General features: G+C 47.8%; 1 long non-coding RNA gene across 1 annotated transcript; it reads left to right on the top strand.

The window, feature by feature from the left end:
- Positions 1 to 2,830: 2,830 nt before the first annotated feature.
- On the top strand, positions 2,831 to 3,725 carry LOC149126672 (uncharacterized). The gene is made up of 2 exons (XR_016234612.1): positions 2,831 to 2,965; positions 3,559 to 3,725. It is a non-coding gene; the product is annotated as an uncharacterized LOC149126672 (long non-coding RNA).
- The last annotated feature ends 1,840 nt before the right edge of the window (positions 3,726 to 5,565 follow it).

Genomic DNA, 5,565 nt, shown 5'->3' on the forward strand with positions numbered 1-5,565 from the left:
GAAACACATAAACATAGAAATAACTGGAAAGGAATATACTTGGCTGCTAGCACTACCAATGATTTTAGTTCCTTCTTTATATTTTTCTACAGTTGCCAAATGAATAGCTGTCACTTCTTCACTTTTTTTTTTTTTTTAAAGATTTATCTATTCATCCAAAAGGCAGAGTTACAGAGAGGCAGAGGCAGAGACAAAGAGGTCCTCCATCCACTGGTTCACTCCCCAAATGGCCACAATGGCCAGAGCTGTGCCGATCCATAGGCAGGAGCCAGGAGTGTCTTCCAAGTCTCCCAAACAGGTACAGGGGTCCAAGGACTTTGGCCATCATCCCCTGCTTTCCCAGGCCATAGCAGAGAGCTGGATCAGAAGTAGAGCAGCCGGGGCTCGAACCGGCACTGCAGGTGACGGCCTTACCCACTACACCAGAGCACCAGCCCCAACTATCACTTGTATAATCTGGAAAATTTAATGAGAAATACTGCTTAATATTCTAACATTTTTTTCCACCTGTTGAGTAAAATAAGGAATTTTGACAAACGTGCTTGTCTGCTACCCAAACTTCTACCTAGGCTGGTAACATATTAAAGATTAGAAAGTAATTTTATATTAATCTGTTCAAAACTTGATATGGTTAAACAGATGACAGTTCCACATGAGCAAGTTCAATTCAATGGCATTCAAAATTTCTCCAGTTATTTAAAGATAATACTGATTCAGTTTTTTAGAAGTCAAACAGGTATGAGAAGACTTTTCAGAAAAGCAAAAAGCAAATCACGAACAAATCATGCATGAATTCCAAAAATGTCTTGTGCCAAAATAAACTTATCTCTTCATTTCACTTTTCCACTGGCTTTTTTTGGAGTGTCCTCGTCAGTAACAATCCACAGAAAAGTTAGCATTCTGCTTTTATCCCCCTCTAAAGGAACTTTCTTTGCTGCTTAGATTCGTTTTGGGTTTTAAAGTCATATTCTAAAATTGTATCATATGTCTGTGGTACAGTTTGGTACGAGCACCACCCTGCTTTGTAAAGAAAACACTAGCCGGCCAGCGCAGAGGTTTACTTGGCTAATCCTCCGCCTGTGGCGCCGACACACCGGGTTCTAGTCCCGGTTGGGGCACCGGATTCTATCCCGGTTGCTCCTCTTTCAGTCCAGCTCTCTGCTGTGGCCTGGGAAGACAGTGGAGGATGGCCCAAGTGCTTGGGCCCTGCACCTGCATGGGAGACCGGGAGGAGGCACCTGGCTCCTGGCTTCGGATCGGCGCAGCGCACTGGCTGTAGTAGCCATTTGAGGGGTGAACCAATTGAAGGAAGACCTTTCTCTCTGTCTCTCTCTCTGTCTAACTCTGCCTGTCCAAAAACAAAAACAAAAACAAAAAAGAAAAACTAGCCATTGTATAAAGTATAGTGAAACCAACATAAGGTGGTCAGCTTCCCAGTATTTCGAAGGCTCTCACTGTCAGCAGCAGCACCTGGGAGCTGAATAAAAATGCAGAATTTCAGCCTTCACCCCAAGCCTACTGAAAATTAGAATCTGTCTTTTCAAAGGGTCCCCAGGTGATTTGTGCACACAATTAAGTTTGAAGGCACTGTTGTATCAACATTTTTTTTTTATTTTTTAGAAAGGCAGAGCGTTCACTCTCCAAATGCCAACAGCCAGGGCTGGGCCAGAGTAAAGCCATGAGCGTGGCACTCAATATGGGTCTTGCACGTGGGTGGCGAGTACTTGCGTCATCACCTGCTCCCTCCCAGGGTGTGCGTTAGCAGGAAACTGGAAGCAGATCCCGGACTTGACCTCGGGGACTCTGGTGTGGGATGCGGGCATCCTCAGTGGCAGCTTAACCGCTCCCCCAAATGCCCTTCCCATTTACCAACTCCTTTTCAAAGGCCTGAGAAATACATCTCCAAAAATATGGGGTTAATTTTCTCCCATTACAATAAAAACAGTAAAACAATTCATTCTTCGTGGTAATGAGTGTGGAGATGGTTATCTAATCCACAAGCATGGAGCATTTCTGAAACGTTAGAAACCGAATCAGTGACTTCAGGATCTCTCCTGTTTAGGCTCCTGACCTGTCTAGAATGCTGCAGGGAGGTAAGCACCTGGCCTTCTGTAGGTGAGATATTCTACTGGCATTTGCTAAAATGTCAAGCACCTCATTTGGTTCTTTGTTGTAAATCTATGCAGCTTGCTGCCAGGCCATCATTCATTCTTATTGTTGCAGCTACTGCAGGAGCGGCACCTCCCTTTCTACTTCATCCTGCTACTTCCAGGCCGTATCAGCCTACAGAGAGACCTCCCAGGCCTGTACTGACTTCTCCACAACATCTACTCGGGGAGCCCTGAATCACTGCATGGCCCTTACAGCATGTGAGGCCGTGGGAAACGAACTTCAAGTGATTTACATAAGGTCCCAGCTAACAGACACCTCTCAGAGCCATTTCTTCTCTGGGGTCTTGCCCGTTTCCAAGGGCTATCCTGGGAAGCCAAAGAGAAGCCCTCTCTGCTTTTAGGTCCCCAACACCTGTATCCCAGCACTCTGGGATTCCGCTTTGTCTTAACCTACAGGTATGCGGAACGTAGCGTCTCTTCTAGGGACTCACTGCACGTAGGAGCGCTCCGTCTTGTCTCCCCTCCCCACAACACAAAGCATCAAGGTCCTGATGTTTGAAAGTCAGAAGTCTTTTTTTTCTTTTGTAGCATCCTTGGGTCCATGGTCTAGCTGCCTCAATGAGCCTCGGCTTACGAAGAGATGCGGGGAGAAGAATTAATATTTTAAAACATCATGTCATGTGAATAATAGGATAAAAGGATTTAGTGGCGTGTGCACAGCATGATTGGAAGCACACTCTCAGATTAAATATTCTTACAGGACAAGAAAGTTCAAGGTACGAGACTTGGAGAAAATTATAATCGGCGGCAGCAAACTGCATAAAGCTAGAATACAGCAATGAAACAAAATATCAGTGAGTTAAAATGGGCTTAACAACAGCACTAACCACCCTCTCTGGTGTTGTAAGGGGCAAGGTGTAGCACCTCAAGGACTCGCTTGAACCTTTTAGGCAGTTCTTATGCACAGCACAGCACCTGGAGGGGTTGTCAGCTCCAGGTGTCTGGGCCCACTCTGACTCAGCGGGTCTGGAGTGGGTTGGAGGTCTTGCATTTCCAACTGAGCAAGTGAGTCCCAGCTGCTGGTCTTGGACCACACTTTGAGAACCACTACAACACTGTGCTCAGATTTCGAGGTTTAATTCTGCAAACTCCCTCTAGTACCTGTGTACCCAGCAGCCTTTCCTGGTATCCCTCCACCTGCAGCCCCACCCAGCACGATCAATCCGTGCTCTGCTTGGTGCCCACTCCCTGCCTGAAACTGGCATGAACGCATCTCTAATCCTGATGGCCTCTCTTCTCTGCACTCCTCAGAACGCTGAAACGCACCCCTCGCTCATTGCCTCCATTTCCTATTTGTTCCTCCCAACACACCCCACGCAAATCCTGTCCCATTCTGAAGTCTCCCACATTCCTCCACATTTAATTTCTACCTTTTTTCCCTGCTCAGAAAAATGCCCAAAATCTGCTTCCAGAATCTACATGATGTCTGCAAATAGACTGGAGATGAGAGAATGAGAAATTAACAACCGAACCCAGCAAGATTGCTGAATATAAACTGAAAATATGAAAATCAATTGTTTTCTAAACAACTAGAAAATAAAAGTTTTTAAATGATTTCACTTGTAAGAACATATAAAACGTGCAATACCAAGGAATAAACCTTAACAAGATATGCAAGACCTCTATAAACTTTAGGACTATAAAACTTTAACAACAGAAATTGAAGGCTGAAACAAACGGAGAGAGATGCCATTTTTATAAATCGGGAGGTAATAACAAGAGGTAAATTCTCCTCAAATTGACCGTAGAATCAATGAAATCCCAACCAAACCCACAGAAGGACTTTTTTGTGGAAATTAACAAGCTGATTCTAAAATGTATATGGAAATGCAAAGGGCCAAAGTAGCAAAAAGTGCTGATCAAGCAGAATGGAATAAATTTCTCTGCCAGGTATCAAGACTTATTAGATAGGCTAATCCTCTGCCTAGCGGCGCCGGCACACCAGGTTCTAGTCCCAGTCGGGGCGCCGGATTCTGTCCCCGTTGCCCCTCTTCCAGGCCAGCTCTCTGCTATGGCCCGGGAAGGCAGTGGAGGATGCCCCAGGTGCTTGGGCCCTGCACCCCATGGGAGACCAGGATAAGTACCTGGCTCCTGCTTTCAGATCAGCGCTGTGCGCCGGCAGCAGCGCACCGGCTGTGGCGGCCATTGGAGGGTGAACCAACGGCAAAGGAAGACCTTTCTCTCCATCTCTCTCTCTCACTGTCCACTCTGCCTGCCAAAAAAAAAAAAAAAAAAAAGACTTATTAGAATGCTACAGTAATTAAGGCAGTGTAGTACTGGTGCAATGACAGAGATTAATGGGAGAGGAGAAAAAGTCTGGAGACAGAGCCTTGCATGATCAACGTTTGGACTTGTGACAACCGTGGCACTGTGAAAAAATGTGAAACGGACAATGATGTAGGCAGCTTCCCAGGAAACAGACTCCAAGCTGGAGCTTCACGTAGACGCGTTTTATCCAGGGGTGCTGTTTGGAGGAAGCCCTGGAAGGAGGGAGGTGAAGGAAGCAGAGCTGGGCAGGAGGAGAGATTTCACTGCAATGCAGCTGCCACAAAGGCCTCGGCCAGTCCCAGTGGCCTTCGGAGAGATCACAGAGCGAGGCAGAGAGAGGCCTGGGCTTTGTTCCTCTGTGTTGAGCGGTCGCATTGTGAGCGGCCCCGGGAGGGAGCCTGGCCTTGCTGAGGCAGCGCCCGTCCATCAAGGAGAATTCCCAGTGCGGGGAGGACTCAGCGACGAGCTGTCAGCAGGCAATGCTTGCAGCCGCTGGAGCCTGAGTGTCTTGGTCCTGAGACAGGGACCTGGTGAGCACCACAGCAAACAATGCGGTGTGTCTCTTGCACCACACAGGGCCACCTGCTTTATGTAGTGCGCAAGCCATTGCTCTAAGATGCTGGTTGCTCTCTTTTTCTAGAGAAATCTATCATCGTAGAAAGGTGAAGTGAAATCAGTGGCCGGCCCTCCTTCTGCAGCTGACTCGATGATCACATCTGGTGCTCAACGCCTCCCTCCTCTGCCATTTGGGACGTGCTTCGTCCTTGGCGAGGACCCTTGCTAGTCTCTGCAGCCTGCCTGGGGGCGTAACCCAGGCCGTCATCTCTGAAGGGCTCGAGACCCTCATCATCATGTCCAAAGAAAGCCAGTCACGACTGCTGCACTTGTCTAGCCAGCAGTTAAGACCTCCCAGTTAAGATACCCGCATCTCACATTTGAGTGTCTGGGTTCAACACCCAGTTCTGGTTCCTGGGTCCTGCTTGCTGCTGTCGGCTCCTAGCTCCTAGGACTTCCTGCTAATGCACTCTGGGGGGGCAGCCATGATGGCTCAAGAGGTTGGGTCCCTGCCACCCATATAGGAGACCTGGGTTGAGTTCCGGGCTCATGGCTTTGGCCCTGGCCCAGT

The sequence above is a fragment of the Oryctolagus cuniculus genome, chromosome 5, assembly GCF_051225735.1.
Source record: "Oryctolagus cuniculus isolate XC-2025 breed Fujian yellow rabbit chromosome 5, ASM5122573v1, whole genome shotgun sequence".
Taxonomy (NCBI): domain Eukaryota; kingdom Metazoa; phylum Chordata; class Mammalia; order Lagomorpha; family Leporidae; genus Oryctolagus; species Oryctolagus cuniculus.